Here is a 10,949-nt window from a genome sequence, read left to right as displayed (position 1 = left end):
TATATATATATATATATACATATACATGGAGGGGGGGGCAAACTATCCTTCACTTTATACCTTGTGTTCCAGCCATGCCAAAATACATCTGTTGCACTTGTTCATTGTCTTATCTCTTTGTTGTCCTCATTTTTTTCCCCAAAGCATCATTTCTGCTCTATTCCACCTAGTGTGTACTTGCAAACCTTCAGCATTCAAATGACTTCTATCCAACTGTTCTTACATTCAACAGGTATATATTGAACATTTACTATGGGGCAGACATGGGGGTGAGAGAGAACAAAGTCACTCTTCTGATGGAATTTGCATTCTAGTGCGCAGAAAGAGAAAACGTTTTTTTAGAAAAGAAATAATAAAAAAGGAAGGGAAAGAAGGAATGGAGAAAGAGAGGAAGATAAAGGAAAGAAAGGTAAGAAGGAAGGAAAAGGGAGAATAGAAGGAAAGAAGAGAGGAAATTAGAGAGAGGAGGGGAAATAAGAAAAATACTAAGGAGTCATAGTTGGCATTTTACAAGGTCGTGTGATATCCAGTGAGTGGATGTTTCCTAACATCAGAGGTCAGGGATCCAGCCACCTAAGTAGGGCTGTGAATGACAAGATGGAGCTAATCATGCAAAGATAGGAGGACTAACATTTCAGCAACAGAAACTACTGGTTCAAAGGAGCTAAGCCTGGAGAGCAAGGTAGATTTCCTAAAAAACTGAAAGAAGCCAGCACAATTGGGGCCAAATTGAAGCAGAGAATTGAGGGCCAGTCCCCTAGGGTAGCGGTTAAGTACTGTGGAAGAAGCCAGATCCCACAAGGCCATTGCAGATCAAATCTCAGCTTGAAAAACACGTGAGTGCACATGATTAGTATCCTGGCAAGGAGGAGGAGCTTCATCCATAACAAGTCCCCAGCATTTAAAAAAAGAAAAGCAGAGGATTGATATGATCTAATACGTTTTAATAAATCACTCTATCTGCTGAATGAACACCGGATTTTAGGGGGTCAAATGGCAAAGCAGAAGACACATGAGGACACAATCAAGGCAATTTTCTGTGTTCACACAAAACTTGACTATCAATATTAACATTTACTCGTTTTAAAACAATTGATTTTTTTTTCTACTTAGGTAAGATCTTTGAGATCCTAGATGAACAATCATTATACAGTAAACATTCTCTTCATGAATAAATAAGTCAAAGAATGAATGAATAAAATAAGAGCTCTGCCCACAGAAAGCTTAGTAGCTGAAGACAGATGACATCCATTTAAATAACCAGATTACACAGTGGATCACATTGCAGAAGAAACAGAAAGTACTGTCCTGAAGGGTAGGAGAAAGAGAAAGCCTATTCTCCCACTCAGGGTATGTATTAAACTAGAACATTAGGGTCTGATGTTCTTTAATACAGGACAATTTTAAAACTAGGTAGGAAGAGTTTGACAGAGAACGAACTGAGGCAGTTTCTGTCTTTGATGTTTCACAGTGCAAATAATGGTTTTATTTAGACTCAGAGTTCTGGGTCAAGACAAAACTCAGATAAATCTACTAAGAAATTATTTCTCTCTACTGGACCATTAAATAAAAAGTAAACAAGAGTGTCAGATCACTTTAGGTTTGTTCTAATTACAGTGAAACTCTGACAGTGGGATGAAATGCTCACACTGCAAATGTTTTTCCTTGGAACTATAAGATAGTTGTTATGAGGGGGGACCAGCAATTAGCATAATGGCTATGTTGCTGGACTCCCAAGTAGTCGACCATGGTTTGAGTCCCGGACCCAGTGGCTTAAACTTATGCTGGGCACATGTGCATGTATGCCCAAGACCCCGAGAGGAGAATGGAGGAGAAGGGATTACGGCATGGCCATCCCCCACTGGGGGGGTGATTCCTTGCTTGCTGTCTCTGTCTTTCTTGCGAGTGCACATGCTGTATAGGAAAAAAACTCTACCAAAAAAAAAAAAAAAAAAAAAGAAGGTCAGTCATGAGGAAGGCTGAATTTTGTTTTTAGTATATTCCCTTCCTCCTTTTCCATACTTCTCTCTTCTTAAGGGCTCCCCAGGATGTACCCAAACATTCATGGCCCTATATTTGTACAAATAGGAATCAAAGGCTTTTATAAACAGTCCCTTTCCCTTGCTGCTTTGTTCCTCTTCCCAACCTTACCTCAACTAGCAATCTATGAGGGGATCTCTGAAAAGTTTATGGAGGAGGGACCAGTAGTTAGCGTAATGGCTATGTTGCTGAACTCCCACGTAGCCGACTGCAGTTCGAGTCCCGGATCCGGTGGCTTAAACTCACGCCAGGCACGTGTGCATGCGTACCCAAGATCCCGAGAGGAGAATGGAGGAAAAGGGATTGCAGCGTGGCCATCCCCCTGGGGGGTGATTTCTCACTTTCTATCTCTCTGTCTCTCTCTGTCTTTCTGGGGAGCACATGTGTCCTACAGCAAAAACCTCTCAAAAAAAAAAAAAGTTTATGGAGGATAAAATTAAAGCATATATATAATTTTTTTCTTGTGTTTATTTTCCATGAACTTTTTGAAGATCGTGTGTGTGTGTGTAGCAGTTAACTTCTGCCTCATAACAAAATACCACAAAACTTGGGACTTCAAACAATAACCATTCTGTAGTGATCTGGCTAGTGCTTCTGGGCTAGGCCAGATCATTGTATGATCTAAAATGGCCTCCCTCTCTTGTCTGGGACTACAGCTAGGATAGCTGAGATGAAGGTCTTTCTTCAAATGGTCTCCTACCCTTGAGGAGGCTAGTTCACCTGGTAGCAAAAAGGCTCCTAACAGAAGAAAAGGAGAAACTGTGCAAGCACTTTTCAAGTCTCTGTGCCACATTTTCTAATGTTGCATTGGCCACTTCAAGTTGCCTGGCCAAGCCCAACATTAAAGGAATAAAAGATAGAAAAACAAATACATTATTATTTTATGGAGAGAATAGCAAAGATCCATTTAATGGTCTATTACACTATCTATCATCCACACTGTGTGTTTTTGTGTGTGTGTGTGTGTGTGTGTGTGTTTGTGTGGTGACAGGGAGTGGAAGAACCAAGCTGCATCTTTAGGTTCTGTCAGCAAAAGACTGCTGCAGCTGCAGCAGTAGAAGGTAGTTAAAGCAATAAGAATGGGGTCCAGCAGGTGGTATGGTGGTTAAGGTGTTGGACTTTCCACATGGACAACCATAGTTTGAATTGTGGACCTGGTGGCTTGCTTTCTCACTTTCCCTCTCTCTCTCTATCTCTCTTTCTCTCTGTGTCTCTTTCCAGTCAAATTAAAATTTAAAAAAATGAATACATAAAATTAAGTAAATAATTCTGAAAAAAAAAAAAAAGAAAGAAAGAAAGAGAGAGAGAAAAAAGAATGAGTGTCCATAACGGACTTGGGTCCCTAAAGTCAGCCTCTGGCTGACTACACACTGTCTGCCATTGTGGTCTCTCATAAACTCACTGAATAAGCAAATGGCTATTCCCAGGGAAGGCCACAGCCTTTGTATATTTAGCATTCAGAAGATAGGGACCAGCAGTTGGCATAATGGCTATGTCGCTGGGCTCCCACATACTCAACTGCGGTTCAAGTCCCGGACCTGGTGGATTAAACTCACACCGGGCGCGTGTGCATGCATGCCCAAGATCCCAGGAGGAGAATGGAGGAGAAGGGACTGTGATCATCCCGCCCCCCGGGGGGGGGTGATTTCTCGCTTTCTATTTCTCTGTATTTCTGGCGAGTGCACACACCCCATAGCAAAAAACTCTCAAAATAAAGAGAAAAAAAAAAAAAACAAGATAAGAGTAGAATTCAGTTAAAAGGTATAGTCAAAACACATGACTTTCTTCTTGCCCTCACCATCTCATATTCCATCAAAATGGCTATTTAAAAATATATATGATAATAAGTTCATAGAAAAGCTCAGGACAGGAATCAGACAGTTCTATATATTTCTCTAAGATAAGTGAAGGATGGGATCACAGACTGCCTGAATTCAAATGACAGTTTGACCAATCATGAGTAGCTTTGAGCCACTTCTGTTTCCTCATTACATAATGTGGGTAATTACAGTACTTAATGTGTAGGGTTGTTGTGTGGAATAGTCAAGTTAATATGAGTGAAACACTTAAAACAGTTCCTGTAATGCTGCTCAGTAAGAGTTAGATTTCATTGTTATAAACCAAAGCCGAAGAATGAACAACCAAGAACTTACACAGAAGAAAGCTTAGAGTTCAAAGCTTAGGATTGGCAAGAATTTTAGGGGAAAGTGAGGCCAAACATCAAGGATCTTGGTTTATTGCTTATGGCAAAGTTATATAAGATGGTGTACATCCCATTCTCTATCCCCACTTCTACATGCAGCAGTGATGTGTCACCTTAAACTTAAAACCAAAGAAATATTTTCTCCCCCTCCCCACTTTTTTTTTATTGCTGCAGGACAAGTGTACTCACCAGAGAGAGACAGAGAGAAATTGAGAGAGAGAGAGAAAGCACCCTCCTCCCCAATGGTGAGCGATCGCAACAAAACTCGTTTTCTTCCATTTTTCCCTCCAGTCAGGATTTTGGACATGCAATGAGCCAGGTATGGGGACTCAAACTGTGGTTAGCCATGTGGGATCCATCATCATAGGCACAGGACTTAACCACTACACTATGGAACGAGCCTCAAAGAAGCATTTTTCTAAAGTAAAATAACCTGTAAGTGAAGGGTTATGGCCTTTGCTGTGTGGGATTGGTGAATAACAGGTAGCCTCTCTTTTGTTGATTAAATTAAGATTTAATTTAAGATTATCAAATGATACATTTTTTTTAAAAAAAATAAAGGAATCCACCCCTACGTACCTTTTCTGAAACTTTACTATGTCAAAAGAAAAGAGACAAAAAACTTCTGAGTGAAGAAACAAATTACCTATAAAGAAATGAGAATCCGATGTCAGTCTCTTTCCTAACAAAATTGGTTTCTAGAGATAATGGAAAAGACTTTAACAGTTCTGAGGGGAAATTCTTTAGAAACTAGAATTATATACCTATCTAAAAGACATTTTTAGACACGTAAGTGCTTACAGATTTTTACTTCCCAGGCATACTTCCTGAAAAAAAAATTTAGGGAAGTACTAGAGAAAAAATAAAAAGTAACTCAAGACAATGAAGATCATGGCAACCAACAATAAAATGATTTGACCTAGAAATCCATGAAAAATAGTTATCTGATGAGAGCTGTTAGGCATTCTTATAAAATCAACAGTCCAAGGAGTAATAGGAAATCAGAGGACTCTTGAAGAATGAGTCATCAAGAAGAAATATCCCCAAAGGAAACATTCATATTAAGAAACCAGATAATCTTTGACAAGATGAAAGCTCAAAGCACATTATAATTCTGTCCACAAGAAAAAGCAAGTTAATTAGTAATTTTAAGTCCTGGAAGGATGTATAAAGTTATCATAGTCTAAATATAAAAATAACCTATAATATTGTGAGATATTTAAGTAAATTGAAAAAAGAATGAATTTGATTTTTTTTTTTGAGAGGTTTTTGCTATCGGGCACATGTGCTCACCAGAAAGACAGAAACAAAGCAAGAAATCACCCACTCAGAGGAAGATAGCCATGCTGCAATCCCTTCTCTTCCATTCTCCTCTTGAGATCTTGGGCACGCACACATACGCATATGGAGTGAGTTTAGGCCACCAGGTCCAGGACTCGAACTGTGGTTAATTACATGGCAGTCCAGCAACATGGCCATTACACCAACTACAGGTCACAAGAATGAACTTGATTTTGACACTTGACATCTTCTTAAAGTAGTACAGGTTTATTAACCCAGGATTATAGCTCCTTTTTGTTATGTTCATTTATTTCTTTCGTGAAAAAGATGCCTTTGAGAGGGTCTCACCATGCCACAATCCATCCCCACCCTCTAGCCTTCAGCCAGCCAAAATCATGGTTACTCCTAGCATGTTCGGGTTGAACTGAATCTAAACTCAGGGTCTTCCCATATGTCTTCAATATCACACAGCAGCACTTTACTACCTGTGCCACCAGAGCTGGACCGATCTACCTATCCTGTCTTAATGGTTCTGATCATGCTACTTTGTAACTTAGGTGCTAATATTCACATTATTGTAGGGACCAGCAGTTGGCGTAATGGCTGTATCACTGGACTCCTATGTAGTCGACTGTGGTTCCAGTCCCAGACCCCGTGGATGAAACTCACACCAGGTGTTTGTGCGTGTGTGCCCAAGATCCCGAGAGGAGAATGGAGGAGAATTGCAGCATAGCCATCCCCGTGGGGGGTGATTTCTTGCTTTCTGTCTCTCTGTTTCTGTCTTTCTGGCAAGCGCACGTGCCATATAACAAAAACCTCTCAAAAAAAAAAATCACATTATTTTAATAGTGCAAAGTGTTTTTACTTTAAAAAAAAATTAATCAACTGATTGATAAAGTATAGAATAATCAGTCACTGAGATCAGAGCCCAAGTGATAGAACCATTCACAGGATCAGCCCCATGGTTCAGCCGTTAAGCACAGTGCATAGAAAGCTGGATCGCAAATAGCCAATTGAGGTTCAAGTCCTGGACCTGGTGGCTTGAGGAAAGCACTGGCTCCCATTTGTGCATAGACAAAACCCTGACAAGATAAAGAAATGGAGAAAAAAGGGATTACAACATGAATATGCCCCAATTGAGGCCTGGTCTCTCTCTTCCACCCCTACCCCCACTCCCTGGCAAGCGCATGTGCTCTAGCATTTTAAAAGCAAAAGCAAAAAAAATATTAACAATATTTTGAAAAATGTAGACAGAATCAAGAGAGAGGTAACCATACGGGGTGTTTATTTTTCTCATTTTATATGATTATGAACCTAGAATTCTAAAGTTGATAGACCTAGAAAAAATATATTAATTTATTTAAAGTTACAAAGGTAACCTCTCAGTGCCATAGTTTTGTATCTTGCATATGCCCGGCATATATCACAGCAGCTTTGCTAGAAATGTCAAATAATATTAATGGTAAGGGAACACTTGAGGAAAGAGAATCAGCACTGGAATACAGTATTTTTTTAACATCAAAGTGTGTAAATTTCATTCATGTTTGACTATTTTCTTATGCGTTCTAACTGCAAATCATCAAAGCATTTTTTTGAGAGGTTTTTGCCATAGGGCAGGTGTGCTTGCCAGAAAGAGAAAGATAAACAGAAAGCAAGAAATCACCCCCCAGAGGGGATGGTCACGCCGCAATCCCTTCTCCTCCTTTCTCCTCTCAGGATATTGGGCACACACACACACACACACACACACACACACACACACACCCAGCGTGAGTTTAAGCCACCGGGTCCAGGACAGTAATTATTAATATTTGGTTGGCTCGTTGATGAGGAGTGATGTTGTGTCTTTCTGATAGCATCACATCAGGAGGCGTTTGTTCCTTTGCCTCTTGGTGGCATCACCTGGTTAAGAAAGATGATATTCTGTTCCTTAGCTAAAATCTATTTCCCCTTTTATAATTATTAAGTAATTTGTGGAGATATACTTTAAGACATTGAAATATCGTATTTTATAAATGACTATTTAATTTAATTTATTATTATTATTTTAATTTGCCAAAGGGCATGTGTGCTCACCAGAGAAAGAGAGAGGGAAAGTGAGAAGGCATTCTGCCAGGTCTGGGACTCAAACCATGGTTGGCCATGTGGGAATCCAGTGTCTTTCACCACCATGCCACCTGCTGGCCCCAAATATCTTGTTCTTCATCAAAATTCCCTCTGGGATTTAGCACCTACTGGTTACTCTAGTGAGAATCAGCTTTACTGTGAGGGCCGCAAAATAGTAATTTTCTAACTCAATGTTATCTATTAAGCCATCTCTTTTTATCAGTCATAATTTTACCCTAAGGAACAGTTTTCCCTTTTCTTGATTTATTTATTATCATCTTGAACCCAGTTAATTTTATTTTATTCAATTACAATCCTTTATTTTTCTCTCTTGCTTTCTTGCTGAAATCATCCCAGATTACGTCAGTTGAACTCATTCAAGCTGGTACATGTGTCCTACTGACATGTCTCATCATTGCTTGAGTGTGACCTTACTTTCTGGCACCAAAACCACCTCAAGTTCATCATGGACCTTCCCAGTCACAACCTTGAAAGCAGCCTTTCTCCTAGAATCTCTAGCTTCTTATTATGCTGATTGATTTTTGAAGCTGACATCATTGAGATCAACTAAGTCCTTCTTAAAGTGCTGATTAAGGGGATTAGCAGTTAGCATAATGGCTATGTCACTAAAATTCCAAGTAGCCAACGGCAGTTCGAAGGTTCGAAGGTTCGAGTCCTGCACCTGGTGGCTTAAACTCACGCCAGGCACATGTGCATGCGTGCCCAAGATCCCGAGAGGAGAATGGAGGAGAAGGGATTCCAGCATGGCCATCCCCCCTGGGGGGTGATTTCTCACTTTCTATCTCTCTGTCTCTCTGTCTTTCTGGCGAGTGCATGCACCCTATAGCAGAAACCTCTCAAAAAATTTTAAAAAAAAAATGCTGATTGAGGGGCTGGCAGGTGGCTTGGTGGTTAAGGGTGTTGAACTCCCACATGGCCAACCGTGGTTCTAGTCCTGGATCTGGTAGCTTGTTTTCTCACTTTCCTCTCTCTCTTACTCTGCCCCTCTCTGGTCAAATTAAAATAAGTAAAGCTAAATAAAATAAAAATAAATTAAAAGGCTGATTGATATTTGAAGTTGACATCATTGAGATCAATTAAGTCCTTCCAAAATACAATTTCTGATTTCTGAAAGAAATATATAAGGAATTGGAATTGTCTTAAGTCTTATTCAGAATGGAAATATTCTGTACTTATTTTCTAAAATAGCTTTCCAGGAGTAGGAAGTAGAGGTGAGAAATGAATTCATAGCAACAAAATGTTCTGAAATATCTGTAAAAGAAACATTTTAATTACCACATGAAATTAGTCTATAAGACAAATAAACTCAATTAAAAACTAGCATGTTAAGTGTGTTGATAATTATTATGACTGTGTTTCATGATGCAAATGAAAATATAACTTGTATCTTAGAGTGCTTTAAGAAAGTCAAATCGCTCAGCTTGAAAATAGTGTATAAACATGATCTCAAAATAGTCTTCTAAATATATAATATGAAATGCACAATATGAAAAATATATATAAAATTAAAAACCCTAGTGGCTGGCCTATTAAAGACAAAAATATTTTTTATTAATTGAATTAAGGATATTTAAGAAGAAAGTAGCAGTTTAATATAAAAATGTATATATGATTGTCATTAACTGAATAATATGTGGCCAATTTCCAATTTAAATACCATTTCTTTTCAACTTTGACTTTTTTTTTAAGAGTCAGCAGAGAAAGCAAAAAATACGGATGAAAGAGGAATATATTACAAAGGTAGGCTGGAATTCATGTTGTCTTTGCCTGAGAAATGCCTACGTGATAGCCTCCCACTGGTGGCCTTTCATTGTGAAACTAGCTTGTGGTGATACCTCTCCTGCAGCCTTGAGGCAATTAAATATCTAAGAATGGACAATCCTCCAATTACTTCACAAGTGTTAAAACCAGCACCAGAGCATGTCATAACTCACCATATGTTGTAATTAAATGTAGGAACTCACACTTACATGGGGCCATAAAACCTCTGCTTGGGGAGGGAGCCTGCAACATCTGCAACTGTAGCCAGTGTGGAATCAGGCAGTGATATATGGAAGACATACCCTCTTCCCACACTGACACACAAACCCTCCGTTCATTTCCGATCCCCCAGGCTTCTCAGTTGCCACATTTGTAATTGTGAGAAAGAAATTTAGATCAAAAGAGAGAAACCACAAGGCAAGACAGGAGTCCGGGAGCATGACTGGACTAGAGTTTCCAGGTCCTGCTGTTTTCTTTCAAGTAATGAAATAAGTGAACATAAAAGAGGAGGCCAGGTTAAAAAACAGAAGGAAGGCTGGGCTAGAAGCAGCAATCAGACACCAGCTAGGAAAGATCAAGGTTAGCTGTGCTAGGCCTGCTGCGTCTTGCTCATTTAGAGGGAGGCTTCTTCCTATTGGTGAAATATAGAGCTTTAAAAAAAATTAATAAAATCCTCCTAGTGTTCAAGGAGATTGCATCACATTATAGTGAAAATACTTCAGGGTCCAATTGTAACTGATGGACATAGCCCTCAGACAGACGGTGTCAGCTAGAGAAGCCATATATTAACCGAACTGACTGGGAGCAACACCTTTCATCCATCATTCAACAGGAGAGAGGACTCAGCGCAGCCAGAGTCTGCAGTGTGTGAGAGGAATTACCTGATTTATCTGCTCAGAAAGAGTGGTAATACTGGAAACATAGTGGATGAACTCTAATTACATTTTGGAAGAGAGCAACAAGGAATTAGCCCAGAAGAAAGCAGGATCAGAAGCCAGGGGTTGGCTCCCTCCTCCATACCTGGTTATTTGGGGGAGGAAGAGGTTTTGCCACACTGACTCACACTGCTTGCCACATTCCTTGCAGGCCTGAGGGGAAGCTGGGGGTGACTCAGGATGACAATGAGCCCTGCACTGTGTCTATCTTTCCACAGTCTGGCCAGGATAGCGTTCTGAGGCATTCAGAGCACTCCCTGTGGGGTGGAAGGAAGTGAAGAAGAGAGAGATCAATTTGACCTTCAAGTCATGACCTGGGTGACTAAGCTTGAGAGTCTTCCACTTACTGTTTGACTTTCACTCCCTGACAAAGGAGGAGACAAGGTGGTGTTGTCCCATCCCTGAAGCCATATAACTTGTTTCAGGGTCCTGCTCCCTTTCTCTGCCTCTGCTTACCTTTATGGTGAAGCCTTGTGGGAGCTGGCTAAGGTCAATATTTCCTATAAATTGTAATACATTCATAGCATAGAGAACAACATCCCACACACTCATTCACCTTTGTTCTGTCTCCCATTCTCTATGCTTGTACCTCTTTCTTTCCC

This window comes from Tupaia chinensis, unplaced genomic scaffold, assembly GCF_000334495.1.
Source record: "Tupaia chinensis unplaced genomic scaffold, TupChi_1.0 Scaffold000272_1, whole genome shotgun sequence".
Lineage (NCBI taxonomy): Eukaryota > Metazoa > Chordata > Mammalia > Scandentia > Tupaiidae > Tupaia > Tupaia belangeri.
Note: the sequence above shows the minus strand (reverse complement) of the source record.